General features: G+C 42.3%; 1 non-coding gene and 1 pseudogene across 1 annotated transcript; one reads left to right on the top strand and one right to left on the bottom strand.

The window, feature by feature from the left end:
* The first annotated feature begins 477 nt into the window (after positions 1-477).
* On the top strand, positions 478-605 carry LOC112134061 (small nucleolar RNA SNORA40). The gene has a single exon (XR_002915645.2). It is a non-coding gene; the product is annotated as a small nucleolar RNA SNORA40 (small nucleolar RNA).
* A 9,461-nt stretch (positions 606-10,066) lies between these two features.
* On the bottom strand, positions 10,067-10,968 carry LOC100436776 (ornithine aminotransferase, mitochondrial-like; annotated as a pseudogene).
* Positions 10,969-19,802: the final 8,834 nt, after the last annotated feature.

Raw genomic sequence — 19,802 nt, forward strand, 5'->3', positions numbered from 1 at the left:
GCCTTGTGAAGTCAACACAAGTAACCATTACATCATGGGATGATGACATTATGATTCCTGAAAATATGAGCTGTGTTTGTTTGGAATGAAGAGTTTGAAAAGGGCAAGGCTTTGAGAATTCAAGAACTTGTCTAATGTGATAATAAAGATAGCCAAAGACAAGATGATTTCAGCTGGGCTCAGTGGCTCATGCCTATAATCCCAGCACTTTGGGAGGCTGAGGCAGGCAGGTCACTTGAGGTCAGGGGTTTGAGACCAGCCTGGCCAACATGGTGAAACCCCGTCTCTGCTAAAAATACAAAAATTAGCCATGTGTGATGGCAAGCACCTGTAATCCCAGCTATTTGGAAGGCTGAGGCAGGAGAATCAGTTGAACCTGGGAGGTGGAGGTTGCAGTGAGCTATCATGCCACTGCACTCCAGCTTGGGTGACAGAGCGAGACTCCGTGTTAGCAAAAAACAACAACAACAACAAAACTGCACTTATGTATGTTTTTGTTTAACTTGTGGACAAAGACTTATGGATAGATGCAAAAAATAAATCCTCCTTTGCAACCCAGAACTCATTGTTCAGTATGAGTTTTGATACATATAAGAAGGGATATTATGATACCTGAGACAGTTAACTGATGGAGTATTGATAGCCATAAAGGTTGGTCCCAGACCAGGCACAGTGGCTAAAGCCTGCAATCTCCACACCAAAGTGGGAGTATTGCTTGAAGCCAGGAGTTCAAGATGAGCCTGGGCAAGAACGTAACAAACACCTCATCTCCACAAAAATTTAAAAATTAGCTGGATATTGGGGCATGTACCTGTAGTTGCAGCTACTCAGGAAGGGGAGGCTAAGGCAAGAGGATTGAGCCAGGAGTTGGTGGCTGCACTGAGCTTTGATGGCACCACTGTACTCCAGCCTGGGTAACAAAGACAGACTGTCTCTTAATAAAAAAAGATTGATTCTAGAACTGTAGAAGAGATAGTTAAACAGCATGGGATATGAGGGAAATCCTCAGCAGTATTAATTTTGCATTCCAATTTCAATTGCATCCCAATTGATATAGACAATGACTTTTTGTTTTAAAGGCTTTTATCTTGAGAACATGATGTCTGGAGTTAAAGGTATTGGCATATTCCACACATCTGTACTATTCTTGAGTGTGATCGCTTAGGAATAAATATGATTTGAACTCATTCATGTTAAGAGAGGGTGTCAAATTGAGAACCAGGCAGATCCACCACCTACAGTAAAAAGGACCTTAAATTGGTTGAAGAAATTAGATCCCAAAGATTCTTGGTGAATTTTGAAGTCTTCATCAGTATATCCATATTAAAAGGAGATGACAGAAACCAAAATAAAAGAATTATGAGCTGACAGGACAACTGGATTAAAATTAGCATTAGTTTCATTAAAAAGGGCTAACTTGAAGATAAATCTTTTGACTCCAGCTCTTTAGAGGATCTAAAGTCACCTTGATGGACGGTGGAACAAATCACAACATGGAATTCCTTGAATAAAAATTTATTGACTTTAAATAATTTAGCCTAACGTTACATTTACACAATTTTTTTAAAAAAAACCTCTTTACACTGCTTCTAAAACAAACAAACAAACAAACAAAAAGACAAGATGATTTCTTCTAGGAGCACTGGAGAATAGAAGAATATTTCAGTAAGAATAAGAAAATGTTGCCAAGCATAGTGGCTAACGCCTGTAATCCTAACACTTTGGGAGGTCAAAGCAAGAAGATTGCTTGAGCCCGTGAGTTCAAGACCAGCCTGAGCAACATGGCAAGACCCTCTCTCTACAAAAAATTTAAAATATTAGCCAGGCATGGTCGTGCACCTGTAGTCCCAGCTACTTGGGAAACTGAGGTGGGGGGAATCGCTTGAGCCTGGGAGATTGAGGCTGCAGTGAGCTGTGATCATGCCACTGAACTTTAGCCTGGTGACAGAGCAAAACACTGTCAAAAAAAAAAAAAAAAAGAATAAGAAAATGACAGGGAGTTGAACTCTCAGTTCAAAGAATAGAGACCCAGAGAAGTTTCACAATAACGTTAAAAGAGCCGATCTCTTCATATATACAACCATAAATCATTAATTTACAATAAAATTAAACTAAAAAAAAGAACTGATTTCTTGCAACTGCCTGGCAGACAAAGCCCTGAATTTAATTTTGCAGATTATAGAATTAAAACACAACATACAACTTCATCAAGTCTTTCATGTTAAGATGAGGGTATTGGGAAGGAGGTAAACTCTTAGACGTTGGGAATATTTGGGTGGACTCAGGCGAAGCTGGGAATCTTATACCCCCAAATTCCCTTGACCCTCCCTTGCCAGTGAAAACAGAACTCCTTCACTGTCTCAGAAAACTGGTTTCCCTTGTTTAAACCTTTCCAAAGGCAGTAACCTTGCAAGAGGATGCCCGTTCTCCTGAAGACCCACCCCAACCATTCCTGCCTGCCTCCATAAACCAGTTCACTCCCAGAGTGCCTTGGGGAGAAAATTAAAATATGTGTTCCAAGTAGATAAGGCTTTACATACCAAAATAATTGCAAAATCTTGCAAGTTGGTATTAATAGGAACCTAGGAAATTTGTGGGAATGCATTGAAGTGTTAAAGAAATATGCAATGTAACACTGAATTGGGCAAATTTTACCAATACAAGGCTTTGACTAGAGATTCTGAGTTTAATGTTCAAAGCGGAGCAGCTGGAGGTAGCTCTAAGTATTTGCTTGATTAGTTCACTGAAGCCTAGACTGAGGACTGAGCGTGGTGAGTACTTGGAAAGAAGGCATCTTAGTTCTAGTTCTATTTGAGATTAATTATTTAAATATTCAGAAATGATTTTTGAAATACAGAAGTAATATATGATCATTATAACTAATAAAAGGTTATATAATATTTAGAAGTTATTTTATTTTATTTTTTGAGATGGAGTCCAGCTCTGTCGCCTAGGCTGGAGTGCAGTGGTGCAATCTTGGTTCATTGCAACCTCCACCTCCCGGGTTCAAGCAATTCTCCTGCCTCAGCTTCCCGAGTAGCTGGGACTACAGGCGTGTGCCACCATGCTCGGCTAATTTTTGTATTTTTTTAGTAGAGACGAGGTTTCAGCATGTTGGTCAGGGTGGTCTTGAACTCCTGACCTCAGGTGATCCATCTGCCTCGGCCTCCCAAAGTGCTGAGATTACAGGCATGAGCCACCATGCCCTGCCTTTTCTTTTCTTTTTTAATAAAGAAGGAGTCTTATTGTGTTGCCCAGGCAGGTCTTGAACTCTTGGGCTCAAGCAATCGCCCCTCCTTGGCCTCCCAAAATATTGGGATTACAGGTGTGAGCCACCATGCCTAGCCATAAGTACTTTTTTGAAAAGTTGTGGGGTTTTTTTGTTTCTTTTTGTTTGTTTGTTTTTGTTGTTGTCATTGTTTTTGTTGTTGTTGTTGTTGTCGGAATCTTACTCTGTCGCCCAGGCTGGAGTCCATTGGCACAATCTCCGCCCATGGCAACCTCCACCTCCCGGGTTCAAGCGATTCTCCTGACTCAGCCTCCCGAGCGGCTGGGATTACAGGCATGCACCACCATGCCCAGCTAATTTTATATTTTTAGTAGAGACAGGGTTTCTCCATGTTGGTCAGGCTGGTCTTGAACTCTCGTCCTCAGGTGATCTGCCCGCCATGGCCTCCCAAAGTGCTGGGATTACAGGTGTGAGCCACCTTGCCTGGCTGAGAAATCTTTTTTAATTACCAAAGAGTATAAAGAATAATGGGTATTGTTCATTTATCTCTCACTATGCTAGAACAAATTTGATAATTGTTTGTAGTCTTTTGATTTATTACTCAAAAACTGCACTTTTTAAATTTAGCTTTCTGATTCTGTGCTTGTGTTCTCAACGCTTTCATGATTTTCTGCTCCTCGATAAGGAAAACAAACTTGATCCTGTTATAGACACATTTAGCACACATGGAACCACCATCGGCCGTCCTGACACCTTTTTGTTTTAGACAATCTCATAAGAACTTTAGGTCTTGTAGCATGAACCCCTGGAAGTCAGCCTGGGCACATGCCACATGTGGATTTTGGTGCTTTTCCAACCTTCTTGGCATCAAGGTAAACAAAGCTATTACCAGGGGTTCAAGAGAGACTTGCATAGGGGCTAATAGAAAACTTCCCCTTTGCCGTTTGAAAAATAAACTCATGAAAGGCAGTTTAATAGTTCATTTTGTGCTGCTTATAATATAATACCACAGACTGGATAACTCATCATGGACATAAATTTACTGGCCCACAGCTCTGATGGCTGGGAAGTACAAGATTGAGTTGCTGGCATTTGGCAAGGGGTTTCTTACTCCATCATTCCATAGTGGAAGGGCAAGAGAGGGAGTGTGATATTATATACATATATTAATAGGTAGGTTTGCATCCAAAGCTCCTGGCTCATAACCCCCATAGCTCTTGTTATAATGTTGAGGCACTTTGGGCCTCAGAAAACAGAATCTCTCTCTCTCTCTAACCTTCCCTTGCCCTCGTTTCACTTACTTCTTTCTCTCCCCAAGGCAGGACTCTTCTCTTGCCTTTCTGTTTTGAAGCTGGTCGTAAAGAAATTCTCAGACCTAATGCAAATCAAAACCACAATGAGATACCATCTCACACCAGTTAGAATGGCAATCATTAAAAAGTCAGGAAACAACAGGTGCTGGAGAGGATGTGGAGAAATAGGAACACTTTTACACTGTTGGTGGGACTGTAAACTAGTTCAACCCTTGTGGAAGTCAGTGTGGCGATTCCTCAGGGATCTAGAACTAGAAATTCCATTTGACCCAGCCATCCCATTACTGGGTATATACCCAAAGGACTATAAATCATGCTGCTATAAAGACACATGCACACGTATGTTTATTGCCGCATTATTCACAATAGCAAAGACTTGGAACCAACCCAAATGTCCAACAATGATAGACTGGATTAAGAAAATGTGGCACATATACACCATGGAATACTATGCAGCCATAAAAAATGATGAGTTCACGTCCTTTGTAGGGACATGGATGAAACTGGAAATCATCATTCTCAGTAAACTATCGCAAGAACAAAAAACCAAACACCGCATATTCTCACTCATAGGTGGGAATTGAACAATGAGAACACATGGACACAGGAAGGGGAACATCACACTTCGGGGACTGTTGTGGGGTGGGGGGAGGGGGGAGGGATAGCATTGGGAGATATATCTAATGCTAGATGACAAGTTGGTGGGTGCAGCGCACCAGCATGGCACATGTATACATATGTAACTTACCTGCACATTGCGCACATGTACCATAAAACCTAAAGTATAATAATGATAATAATAATAATAATAATAAAAGAAAAAATAATAATAATAAAAAATATATATATAAAAAAAAAAAAAAAAAGAAAATGTGGCACATATACACCATGGAATACTATGCAGCCATAAAGAAGGATGAGTTCATGTCCTTTGTAGGGACATGGATGAAGCTGGAAACCATCATTCTCAGCAAACTAACACAAGAACTGAAAACCAAACACTGCATGTTCTCACTCATAAGTGGGAGTTGAACAACGAGAACACATGGACACAGGGAGGGGAACATCACATACTTGGGCCTGTCAGGGGGTGGGGGGCTGGGGAGGGAGAGCATTAGTAGAAATACCTAATGTAGATGATGAGTTGATGGGTATAGCAATCCCCCATGGCACTTGTATACCTATGTAACAAACCTGCACGTTCTGCACATGTACCCCAGAACTTAAAGTATATTAAAAACAAAAAAAGAAAAATAATAATTGAAAAAAAAAAAAAAAAAAAGAAATTCTCAGACCTACCTGGTCTGATTGTAGGTCATTATACCCTCAATTCAGAAGTGGTTCTGCCCCATACCCTGGAAGAAGGAATGCTGCAAGGGACCCCAAGACGAATCTGGGGTCCCTGTGACTCAAGGCCTAAACAGACAGGCCTTGCTGAGTTTCCCTACTCAGTCTGTTAGTGTTTGATCATGCCCTTTTTGTCCAATCACATTTCCAAATGGTGGTCAATCATGCCTATCCAATGAAGTTTCCATAAAGGTCCAAGAAGACAGGGTTTAAGGAGCTTCCAGAAAGCTGAACACATGGAGGTTCCTGGAGGGTGTTGCACTCAGGGAGGGGACAGAGGCTGTGTGTTCTTTCCCCCATTCCTCAACCCATGTGTCTCTCCATCTGTATTCTTTGTAATATTCTTTATAATAAACTGGTAAACCTAAGTGTTTCCCTGAGTTCTGAGACCCATTCTAGCAAATTAATCATACTCAAAGAGAGGGTTGTCAGAGCCCAGAGCTGGTCAGTCAGAAGTTCTGGAGGCCCAGACTAGTGACCGGTGTCTGAAGTGGAGGAAGTCTTGGGGACTCAGCCCTCAACCTGTGTGATCTCAACTATCTCCAAGTAGATAGTGCCAGAATTGAATTTGAGGACACCCAGATGGTGTCTGCTGCAAAAGTGATTGCTTATTTGGTGCGTGGGAAAAAACCTCCACACATTTGATCACAAAAGTCTTCCATGTTGATGAGTGTTGTGGCGTGAGAGGACAGAAAAAACAGTGTGAGTATTTCCACACTCAGGGACAGAGAGAGAGAGAGAGAGAGAGGAGGGCAAAAATTGTTTTTTTAAATAAGGAACCCACTCCCACAGTAATGGCATTAATCTGTTCATGAGGGTTGTGCCCTTATGACCCAAATACTTCACATAAGGGCGCACCTCCCAACACCACTGCATTGGGGCATTGAGATTCCAACACATGACCTTGGGGGACACATTCAAACCACAGCAAAAATGTAGACTGAAATTTAGTTTCACATTATGGTGTTGAAAATGATTAAAACCAAAGAAACAAACTTGCTTTTATGTTCTGATATATGAATTCATTCATTTTGTCCTTAAAAAGTAATGTAGTTGGCGCGGTGGCTCACGCCTGTAATCCCAACACTTTGGGAGGCCGAGGCAGGCAGAGCACATGAGTCAGGAGTTCAAGACCAGTCTGACCAACATGGAGAAACCCTGTCTCTACTAAAAATACAAAATTAGCTGGGCATGGTGGCGCATGCCTATAATCCCACCTACTTGGGAGGCTGAGGCAGGAGGATCGCTTGAACTGAGGAGGCAGAGGTTGCAGTGAGCTGAGATCACACCATTGTGCTCCAGCCTGGGCAACAAGAGTGAAACTGCATTTCCCGCCCCCCCCAAAAAAATGTAATGTAGTTTATAATTTTAGCCATTTTATGTCTCAGTGCTACAAAAGGCAAGGTTTTAGGCTGCTATTTTTAAGTACTTCTTTGTGATTAACACATTGTGGATATGAGTGGATTTTATTACCAGTAAATGAAAAGCCAAACAATTTAATAGACATCATAGTTCTCTCTCTCTTTCTCTCTCTCTCTCTCTCTCTCTCTCTCTATATATATATTTTTTTTTTTTTTTGATACGGAGTCTCGATCTGTTGCCCACGCTGGAATACAGTGGCACAATCTAGGCTCAGTGCAACCTCCGCTGCCCGCATTCAAGCAATTCTCTGCCTCCACCTCCGGAGTAGCTGAGATTACAGGCGCCCGCCACCACGCCCAGCTAATTTTTGTATTTTTAGTAGAGACAGGGTTTCACTATCTTGTCCAGGCTGGTCTTGAACTCCTGACCTCGTGATCCACCCACCTTGGCCTCCGAAAGTGCTGGGATTAAAGGTTTGAGCCAGCGTGCCAGGCTATAAATATATTTTTGTAAAATATATTTTATAAAATATAAAATAAATATAAATATGGATTAAATAAATAAATATAAAAATAAAATAAATAAATATACAAATAAACAAATATTTAAAATACATATATATATCCTATTAGTTCTGTCCCTCTAAGGGAACCCTGACTAATACAAAGCTCATGGCAGTTGTATAGCATAGTGATTAATGGAGAGGGCTCTGGAGACAAACTGCCCTAATTTGGTTCCATAGCTTGACAGCTGCATGACTATAGCTGAGATACTGAACCTCAAGATTACTTGGTATAAGCTTAAGATAATGACAGTCTCTACTTCTTTTTCTTTTTTTTTTTTTTTTGGAGACAGTGTCTCGCTTTGTTGCCCAGGCTGAAGTGCAGTGGTGTGATCCCGGCTCACTGCAACCTCCACCTCCCCAGTTCAAGCAATTCTCCTGTCTCAGCCTCCCAAGTAGCTGGGACTAAAGGCATGTGCCACCACACCTGGCTAATTTTTGTATTTTTAGTAGAGACGGGGTTTCTCCATGTTGGTCAGGCTGGTCTCGAACTCCTGACCTCATGTGATCTGCCTGCTTCGGCCTCCCAAAGTGCTGGGATTACAGGCGTGAGCCACCACTCCCAGCCGAGAGTATGTACATCTTACAGTTTAAATGAGCTAAAGCACATATTGTTTTCTGTTTTGTTCTGTTTTTTCTTTTTTTTTCTGGAATATGAGCTTTATTTTATATTTAAAGAAATATTGAAAATAAACATTTTTTCAAATTATAGTCAAGCACTCAAAACAATTTAGTAATGTTAAATGTTAACTCTTAATTCCAAATAATGACATACATAGAATACACCCTGGTGTTGGCCAATATGAAGTTTACTTAATATTAGTATTTTATATATGTTTAAGCATTAATCCTCCCTAAAATTCAATGATAACAATGGTTTGACTTTATAAGATGAAGTCTTTTATGTAATACCCCAGAGATAACTTTTTCAAATACAAAAAATTTATACCAGCAAAGAAATTATAGAAACGTGTAAATTGGCCAGGCATGGTGGCTCACGCCTGTAATCCCAGCACTTTGGGAGGCCAAGGCGAGCGGACCATGAAGTCAAGAGATCAAGCCCATTCTGGCTAACACGGTGAAACCCCATCTCTACTAAAAATACAAAAATTAGCCAGTCGTGGTGGCGCACACCTGTAATCTCAGCCACTTGGGAGGCTGAGGCAGGAGAATCCCTTGAACCCAGAAGGCAGAGGTTGCAGTGAGCTGAGATCGCGCCACTGCACTCCAGCCTGGGTGACAGAGCGAGACTCCATCTCCAAAAAAAACAAGACAAAACAAAACAACAACAAAAAACATATAAATTATACTGAAGGACTTGATTTAAAGGCTGTCTGTATACAGATGCATTTCACCTTAGAAAGTACACGTGCACAGCTGGTCGCAGTGGCTCATGCCTATAATCCTAGCATTTTGGGAGGTCAAGGCAGGCAGATCACTTGAGGTTAGGACTTCAAGACCCGCCTGGCTAACATGGTGAAATCTCGTCTCTACTAAAAATACAAAAACTTAGCAGAGTGCAGTGGCACGTGCCTATAACCCCAGCTACTCGGGAGGCTGAGGCAGGATAATCACTTGAACCCAGGAGGTGGAGATTGTAGTGAGTCGAGATTGTGCCACCGTACTCCAGCCTGGGGCAACAAAGCAAGAATCTGTCTCCAAAAAGAAAAAAAAAAATGAAAGAAATTGATAGGAAGAGTTGTACTATTTGGCCAGGCACGGTGGCTCACACCTGTAATCCCAGCACTTCGGGAGGCCAAGGCGGGTGGATCACCTGAGGTCAGGAGTTTGAGACCAGCCTGGCCAACATGGTGAAACCCTGTCTGTACTAAAAATACAAAAAAATTAGCCAGGCATAGAGTCGGGCGCCTGTAATCCCAGCTACTTGAGAGGCTGAGGCAGAAGAATTGCTTGAACCCAGGAGGCAGCGGTTGCAGTGAGCCAAGATCACACCATTGCACTCCAGCCTGGACTACAGAGAGAGACTCTGTCTCAAAAAAAAAAAGAAAGTACACAGACCTATCAGAACACTCATTGAATATAGATGCCATTACATTCTCTTAGTTTCATTACAAAGCAAACAGTAGGTTCATAAATATTGTTCTATTATGTATCAATTGAAAAAAATATACATTCCAAAAAAAGTATTTGAAGACACATGGGAATAGAATGTGCCCGCATTAAGAGCAGAGCTTTTACAGGACCACCTGTCTCCAGCTGGCTCTCAGGGACCACTGAAAACAGCTGCTACCCTCAGAAAGACAAGATGGTCTTAATGATTTCACTGGACTCATGAATCTCATCCTCCTTGATCAACAGCAGAGGCACAACCCTGATGATGTCGCCATGGGTTGGCTTGGCCAAAAGTTCGTTATCTTGAAGTTGTAGACACACCTTCCAAGCATCACAATCTTTGGTTTCTTTAATAACAACAGTGTTTAATAATCCTTTTCCTCTTACGGCAATTACAACATCAGAAGTTAGCTTCATGAGTTCATTTCTCAATACCCATTCTTTCTGCATTTTCAGCAAGGTCTAAAACCTCAAGGGCTGTGATAGCCACTCAGCAGCCTAATGGGTTGCCAACGTATGTGGACCCATGTTCCCCTGGCTTAATGGTCAGCAATATATCATCATCACACAGCACCGCAGACATAGGGGATAAGCCCCCAGAAAGGGCCTTTCCGAGGAAGACTATATCAGGTCTGACATTTGCACGTTCAACAGCCAGCCGTCTACCAGTTCTGGCTAATCTTGTCTGTATTTCATCAGCAATAAACAGAACCTGGTGCCTGGTGTGGAGTTCTTGCACTCCCATTAGGTAACCTGGATCCAGAACAACAACACTCGCTTCACCCTAAATTGGTTCAACCATGAACGCAGCCACATTCGGATCCTGAAAAGCATGCTCCAGTGCAGGCAGATCATTATAGGGAATGATGTCAAATCCCAGCATAAACGGCCCCAAACCATCATAACTGGTTGGGTCTGTGGAACTGGACATAGCAGACAACGTCCTACCCCAAAAGTTTCCAGCTGCAAAAACAACTTTGCTTGTATTTCTGAATGTCCTTCATGGTATAGCCCCACCTATGAGCTAGTTTACAGGCAGTCTCTGCAGCCTCCATTCTTGTATTCATGGGAATAACTGTGGTAGTTGAAAAGTTTAGTAATATACTCCTCGTATTCACCAAGTATGTTACTATAGAAAGCTCTAGAGGTTTGTCCACATGACTCTTTAAAGCATTCACAATCTTGGGGTGACAATGCCCTTGGCTGACAGCACTGTAAGAACTCAGGAAGTCAAAATATTTTCTGCCTTCTACATCCCATAAGTAAATATCAACTATTTTTCCTTCCTACGGTTCAGACTAGAACGCAGACTTTTAACCCAAGATGTAGGGATGGCCTTCAGAAAGTCCAAAATCTCATGACAGCACCTGACCACGCAGGCCACAGGACAGCTATGAAGCACAGCCTGTTTTTTTCTTATTTGAAAGTTGGTTTTTTTTTTTTTTTTTTGAGAGGAAGTCTTTTTGCTCTCTTGCCAAGGCTGGAGTGCAATGGTGCAATCTTGGCTCACTGCAAACTCTGCCTCCCAAGTTCAAGTGATTCTCTTGCCTCGGCCTCCTGGGTAGCTAGGACTATAGGCATGCACCACCTTGCCCAGCTAATTTTTGTATTTTCGGTAGGGATGGGGTTTCACCGTGTTGGCCAAGCTGGTCGCAAACTCCTGATCTCAAGTGATCCGCCCACCTCAGCCTCCCAAAGTGCTGGGATAACAGGTGTGAGCCACCACACCTGGCCCAAAGTTGGTTCTTTTTTTTTTTTTTGACACGGAGTCCCACTCTGTTGCCCAGGCTGGAGTGCAGTGGCGCCATCTCGACTCACTGCAACCTCCACCTCCCGGGTTCAATCAATTCTCCTACCTCAGCCTCCCGAGTAGCTGGAATTACAGGCATGTGCCACCATACCCAGCTAATTTTGTATTTTAGTAAAGACGGGGTTTCTCCATGTTGGTCAGGCTGGTCTAGAACTCCTGACCTCGGGTGATCCATCTGCCTGAGCCTCCCAAAGTGCTGGGATTACAGGCTTGAGCCCGGCAGTAACATTCTTGTAGTTAGACTCTCCTTTACAGAAAGAAAACATGAGGACGAGGTGCAGTGACTCATGCCTGTAATCTTAGCACTTTGGGAGGCTGAAGCAAGAGGAGTGCTTGACCCCAGGAGTTAGAGACCAGGGCAACACAGAGAAACCCCGTCTTAAAAAAAAAAAGATAAAAATTGGCTGGGTGTAGTAGCTCACACCTGTAATCCCAGCACTTTGGGAGACCAAGGTGGGCAAATCACTTGAGGCCAAGAGTTTGAGACCAGCCTGGCCAAACATGGCAAAACCCCATCTCTATTAAAAATACAAAAATTAGCTCAGTGTGTTGGTGCACACCTGTAGTCCCAGCTACTCAGGAGGCTGTGGCACGAGAATCACTTGAACCCGGGAGGCGGAGGCTGCAGTGAGCTGAGATGGCATCACTGCACTCCAGCCTGGGTGACAGAGTGAGACTCTGTCTCAGAAAAAAACAAAAACAAAAACAAAAAACTGAAAAAGAAAGAAAAAAATATGAATAAGAAAGTCCTAGATATGAAAGAAAAATATGAATAAGAAAGTCCATGGATATCAAAGATGCCCTCCAACTCCCACTGAATAGCATTCAAGATACCCTCATTCGGTGACAAAATCAAAGTTTGGACACAGCACTGGGTTAAATGCTGTTCCCGTAAAATTTATGTTTACCTGGAACCTGTGAATGTGACCTTTTTTGGAAATAGGCTATTTGCAGATGTACTCAAGTTAAAATGAGGTTATACTGGACTAGGGTGGGCCCTAAATCTATTATGACTAGTGTCATATGACTAGTGAAATAAGAAGAGGGAAGTTTGCTCACACAGATACAGAGAGAAGATGGCCGTGTGGAGACAGAGACTCAAGTTATGCTGCCTTAAAGCAAGGACTGCCGAGGCTTGCAGGCAACACCAACTTGGAATCTGCACAGAAGGATTCTCCCCTGTGGGCTTCAGAGAGATCATGGCCCTTAGACATCTTGATTTCAGACTTCTGGCCTCCAGGACTGTGAGCTAATCAGTTCCTGTTGTTTTAAGCCACTCAGTTTGTGGCAATTTGTCACAGCAGCCTGAGGAAACTGACACAGGCATCAATCAAGCTCTTCTCATACCTTATCAGGAGGAGGCGGGCAACCCTTCCTTAGTCTGGTCAGCATCCTCATCCAACAGAGAGAAGTTTGATTCTTTTAATTTTGTTTTTTAATGAGACAGAGTTTCTGTTGCCCAGGCTGGAGTGCAGCAGTGTGATCATAGCTCCCTGCAGCCTCGAACTCCTATGCTAAAGGCCTCAAACTTCTCCTGCCTCATCCTCCTGAGTAATAGGGATCAGGGGGCATGTCGCCAGGCCCGGCTAATTCTATAATTTTTTGGTAGAGACAGGGTCTCACTATGTTGCCCAGGCTGGTCTCAAACTCCTGCCTCAAGCAATTCTTCCACCTTGGCCTCCCAAAATGTTGGGATTACAGGCATGAGCCACTGTGCCTGGCTAGAAGTCTGATTTGGTTGGTTGGCTGGTTTGAGACAGAGTCTCGCTCTGTCACTCAGGCTGGAGTGCAGTGGTACAATTTCGGCTCACTGCAACCTCCACCTCCCAGGTTCAAGTGATTATTGTGCCTCAGCCACCCCAGTAGCTGGGATTACAGGCACCAGCCACCACATCCAGCTAATTTTTGTATTTTTAATAGAGTCGGGGTTTCACCATGTTGGCCAGGCTGGTCTCAAACTCCTGATCTCAAGCGATTTGCCCACCTTTGCCTCCCAAAGTGCTGGGATTACAAGTGTGAGCCACTGCACCTGGCCCTCAAAATTGGTTCTAATCACATAGTGTTTAACATCACCCCAGCTTGCATAAATTAAGTGCTTAATAAATGTCATTGTTCATTTATCTTAGATACATTATTTGCCAGGAGAAAAATAAAGGATATCCTAGACACAGAATAGTGAATGAATATGCAAAAAAATAAGTAACATGTGCAGCTCACTTTAACAATACGCTTTTTAAAATGTGCATAAATTGAATTATTTAAAGTAAAATCAAGAGCTTTGGTTTAAAACAGAACTTCAGCAATCTTCTATAACATAACGAGTTTTTTTTGTTTTTTTTTTTTTGAGATAGGATCTCTCTTTGTTACCCAGGCTGGAGTGCAGTTGTGGGAACATGGCTCACTGCATCCTCAACCTCCCAGCCTCAGGTGATCCTCCCTACTGACTATAGGCATGCACTTCCACGCCTGGCTAATTTTTTTTTTTTTTTTTGGAGAAGGAGTCTCTCTCTGTCGCCCAGGCTGGAGTGCAGTGGCACGATCTTGGCTCACTGCAACCTCTGCCTCCTGGGTTCAAGCAATTCTCCTGCCTCAGTCTCCCAAGTAGCTGGGACTACAGGCACACGCCACCAAGTCCGGCTAATTTTTTGTATTTTAGAAGATACAGGGTTTCACTGTGTTGCCCAGGCTGTTCTCGAACTCCTGACCTCAGGATCCACCCGTCTCAGCCTCTTAAAGTGCTGGGATTACAGGCGTAAGCCACTGCACCTGGCCCATAATGAATTCTTAATATTATGTAGCTATTCATGTTAAGACTTCCTGGTCACCTCCTTCAACAACTGGGAAACATCAGTTTTGGAACCCATAGTCATATCTAATAAAGGCTCATTCTCTTGCCTTGTCTTAGAAATAAAATAAAACAATAATCAACACAAAGAATTGCTGTCTTTGGTCTCTATACTTTTTCATTTTTACAACAAACTTCTTATGCAAACCTCACAATATCAGTGTAAGAGTCAATTTTCATACTTTGACCTAACACTCTACCTTATAGGTACTCAATGAATATTTTTCTGAATGAACGAACGTTTTAATTAATTAATTAGTTAATTAAGTAGTTCTAAACCTAAGATTATTCTGGGGTGCGGAAGGAACTGACATGAAAAATTTAGAGATATAAGCAGCCATATCAGTCTTTCCCTTTTTTTTTTTGAACTTGCATCATTGGCTAATTAAGCACATCTTTTTTTTTTTTTTTTTTTTTTTTTTTTAGTGTGTGTGACTCACTTTATTGCAATATTCATTTTATTGTGGAGTGGTCTGAAATTGACTCTGCAATATATTTGAGGTATGCCTGCATACAACAGCATTTCTATTTTTTCTTTTCTTTCTTTTTTTCTTTTTTTTTGAGACAGAGTCTCACTCTGTCGCTCAGGCTGGAGTGCAGTGGTGTCATCTTGGCTCCCTGCAGCCTCCACCTCTAGGGTTCAAGCAATTCTCCTGCGTCAGCCTCCTGAATAGCTGAGACTACAGGCATGCACTACCACGTTCAGCGAATTTTGGGGTTTGTGGGGTTTTTTTGTTTTTTTTGTTTTTTGAGACGGAATCTTGCTCTGTTGCCCAGGCTGGAGTGCAGTAGCGCGATCTTAGCTCACTGCAACCTCCACTTCCAGGGTTCATGCGACTCTTCTGCCTCAGCCTCCTGAGTAGCTGGGACTACAGGCGCAAGCCACCATGCCCAGCTAATTTTTGTATTTTTTAGTAGAGACAGGGTTTCACCATGTTGACCAGAGTGGTCTGGATCTCTTGACCTCATGATCTGCCTGCCTCGGCCTCCCAAAGGGCTGGGATTACAGGCGTGAGCCACCGCACTTGGCCATTTTTGTATTTTTAGTAGAGATAGGGTTTCACCATGTTGGCCAGGCTGGTCTTGAACTCCTCATCTCAAGCGATCCTCTCGCCTCAGCCTCCCAAAGTGCTCAGCTTACAGGTGTGAGCCGCTGCGCCCAGCCCAAACACATCATTCTTTAACTACCTGACCCTTCAGAACTAACAGTTGAAGCTAGGAGTTCTCTATTTTGCCACTCTGTCTACAATCCTCCATTATCTACATAATATTGCAGCTCTTCCATTATATTGTGGAATGGCTGTGAAGTAACACAAGGCTCAATGTCAAGTGTCCTCTAATACTCCATCGCACGACTAAACCCCATGTCACTTAGCAACATTTCCCTGCCCTGCTCTCCCAGCTCTTGTTAGGAAGCCTGCTCTGAGACTGTGGAACTTGGCAGGGGTGAAGGAAAATCCAGTGACTGATGCTTTATGTCCAGAAATTTTCAAAGCCTGTAGATGGCTTTTGGTTTTGGGTGGTGGTTTTTGTTTTTCTTTCTTACATTTTTTCTTTACTAAAGGATTAGAATTTATAAATAATAGAGTGTACTGCACAATGGAAGATGCAGAACACAAACACGTTTAACTAGAATAGTATTCTTTAGCACTGGTGGTACCACACCTTTATTGCTAAAGACCTGTGTTGGGAAATGGGGACACTCCCCTTCTTACACTTCAGGTTACAGCCCTGTCCAGTTAAGCAATACACTACTTCACACTGGAGGCCTTAATTTAAATGAGTTACAACTAACTTTTATGTAGGGCAGCAAGGTGCATGAAAAGGAAAACAAATGAGTACAAAGGATAAAAGAATCACTCCTTTCTTTTCTTTTCTTTTTTTTCTTTTTTTTGAGACGGAGTCTCATTCTGTCACCAAGGCTGAAGTGCAGTGGTGCGATCTTGGCTCACCGCAACTTCTGCCTCCCGGGTTCAAACGATTCTGCTGCCTCAGCCTCCCATGTAGCTGGGATTATAGGCACCCGCCATTATGCCCAGCTAATTTTTGTATTTTTGTAGAGATGGGGTTTCACCATGTTGGCCAGGCTGGTCTTGAACTCCTGACCTCAGGTGATCCACCAGCCTCAGCCTCCCAAAGTGCTGGGATTACAGGAGTGAGCCACCAAGCTCAGCCCTTTCTTTTTTGAGTCAGAGTCTTGCTCTTTTGCCAAGGCTAGAGTGCAGTGGCGCGATCTCAGCTCACTGCAACCTCTGCCTCCCAGGTTGAAGCGAGAATCACTCCTTTCTATATAACACCTTGGTATAATTATAATTCTGAGGGGATAAAGCAAATACATAAACACTAGCCTGTATGGACAAAGCTAAGCTAAAATTACTGCAAAACCTTCTTCACATAATTGCTTTCTTTAAAAAATTAAGCTACAAAATATCTATTGGTTAATCAATTAAAGTAGTAATTATAATAATTAAATAGTCATATGTAATTAAATTCATAGTAAAATACTTAATCTTTTTTTTTTGAGACTGAGTTTTGCTCTTGTTGCCCAGGCTGAAGTGCAATGGCGTGATCTTGGCTCACCGCAACCTCTGCCTCCTGGGTTCAGGTGATTTTCCTGCCTCAGACTCTGGAGTAGCTGACATTACAAGAGCCCACCACCACACCCGGCCAATTTTTATATTTTTAGTAGAGACGGGATTTCACCACGCTGGTCAGGGCTGGTCTCAAACCCTTGACCTCAGGTGATCCACCCGCCTTGTCTTCCCAAAGTGCTGGGATTACAGGCGTGAGCCACCATGCCCGGTCAATACTTGAATTTTTGTTTATATATATATTTTTATTATACTTTAAGTTCTAGTGTACATGTGCACAATGTGCAGGTTTGTTACATATGTATACATGTGCCATGTTGGTGTGCTGCACCCATTAACTAGTCATTTACATTAGGTATATCTCCTAATGCTATCCCACCCCCCTCCCCCCCCAATACTTGAATTTTTAACCACTCAAGGCAGAAATAATTTATTTCCTTTCATCCAAAATGATGATTTTTATTTTTCATCTACCTTTCTTTCATAAGTATTTAATAATTGTAAACAGTATAACCAATACTTATAAATAAATGCATGTTTTTATGATGTCAGAATTGAATTAAACATCATGTTTTCTTTTTTTCTTTTTTCATACTTCACAGAATAAAGTCATTTTTAAAAAGCTACTTTAAAAGTATACGTGTTGTGGCTGGGCACGGTGGCTCACATCTGTAATCCCAGCACTTTGGGAGACCAAGGTGAGTGGATCACCTGAGGTCAGGAGTTCGAGACCAGCCTGGCCAACATGGTGAAACCCCCGTCTCTACTAAAAATTAAAAAATTAGCCAGGTGTTGGTGGTGGGCGCCTGTAATCTCAGCTACTCGGGAGGCTGAGGCAGGAGAATCACTTGAACCTGGGATGCAGAGGTTGCAGTGAGCTGAGATCATGCCATTGCACTTCAGCCTGGGTGACAGAGCAAGACTCTGTCTCCAAAAAAAAAAAAAGTATACGTGTTGTAATATGAACAGATACCAAAGTACCCGTAATTATCTGATATGTGCCCATTAAAAAAAAGGTATCACTTTTCCACTGGTGACAATAGAATATCCTCTTTAAATGTTTGTAATTCTTTTTTTTTTTTGAGACAGTCTTGCTCTGTCACCCAGGCTGGAGTGCAATGGTGCAATCTCAGCTCACTGCAGCCTCTGACTCCCAGGTCCAAGTGATTCTCCTGCCTCAGCCTCCCAGGTAGCTGGGACTACAGGCACCCCCAGCCCCACCACGCCTGGCTAATTTTTGTATTTTTAGTAGAGACAGGGTTTCACTATGCTGGCCAGGCTGGTCTCAAACTCCTGACCTCAGGTGATCCACCCGCCTCTGCCTCCCAAAGTGCTGGAATTACAGGTGTGAGCCACTGCACCCGGCCGAATGTTTGTAATTCTTACATTCTCTGGAATAAAATTCGTTAATTGAGTTTATATTGAAATGTAGCAACTCCTAGTTTCATGAATTTTATGTATGTAATATTTGAAGGATCCTGATTTTTTGCTTTCTTATTACATAGCGCTAAATACACAGTATATATGAGATTTTGCCGAGTTGAAAACTACAATTGTGGATTTCAAATAAATAATGCTAAACTAGTTATGTGGAAAATGAGAAGGTTAGGTTTATTTATAAATATCTACTTGGGTAGATTATCTTCACATTCTCTAATTGCATGGCTTAAAGTTCTCTCTCTCTCTCTTTTTTTTTTTTTTGAGAGAATTGTCCAGGCTGTTCTTGAACTCCTGTCCTCATTGGATCCTCTGGCCTTGGCCTCCTCAAGTGCTAGGATTACAAGCATGAGCTACCATGCCTGTCCTATGTCAGCTTTTTAAGAACCTTGAGATCAAAGAAATAAATGAGAAATTTCTGAAAATTTCCACATGTACTTAAAACTCTGTAACTATATACTATATATTAAATCTACCAAAAAATTGATGGTTGGGAACCTGCAACCAGGATTTAATAGTCTTGTTTTATAAAAGTATACCAAAACAATTAGAAAAACATAGTTAATAGCTTTTAAACAAAATTTGCTTACAAATTATAGTTTGATACAATTATAAAGTAATAAATGGCACTAAGTTACATAGATTATGTATCACGTGGCTGACCATCTGGTGCCTTCCAAAGGCTGCCAAAACTGCTGCAAGCCAGGCTGAGGCTTGAAGAACCCCCGAATTCCTGCATCTAGAAGGATGCAGGTGTCTCTTGTTTAGGACATTTCAAGGAAATGTCTTCTCCCTATTTCCTTGCTCCCGACCGGTTTATACAGATTACAGGGAATCCGTAGGATCTGGAGGCTGAGAGAAAGGTGTGAAAAGGTAGAGTGACAAAAATGGACTTTTAAAAACTGTTCCATCAGGTATTCTTTGGTTACAAGTAAAAGAAAGGTATACTAACCCAACTTAAAAGGGGATGATCAGCCAGGCGCAGTGATGCATGCCTGTAATCTCAACACTTTGAGAGGCCAAGGAGGGTGGATCACTTGAGTCCAGGAGTTGGAGACTAGCTCTGGCAACATAGCGAGACTCCAACTCCAAAAATAATTAAAAATTAGTCAAGCATGGTGGCACATGCCTGTAGCCCCAGCTACTCCGGAGGCTGTAGTAGGAGGATCAATTGAGCCTGTGAGGTTGAGGTTGCACTGAGCCATGTTTACACCACTGCACTCCAGCCCAGGC

The sequence above is a fragment of the Pongo abelii genome, chromosome 5 (genome assembly GCF_028885655.2).
Source record: "Pongo abelii isolate AG06213 chromosome 5, NHGRI_mPonAbe1-v2.0_pri, whole genome shotgun sequence".
NCBI classification, from domain to species: Eukaryota; Metazoa; Chordata; class Mammalia; order Primates; family Hominidae; genus Pongo; species Pongo abelii.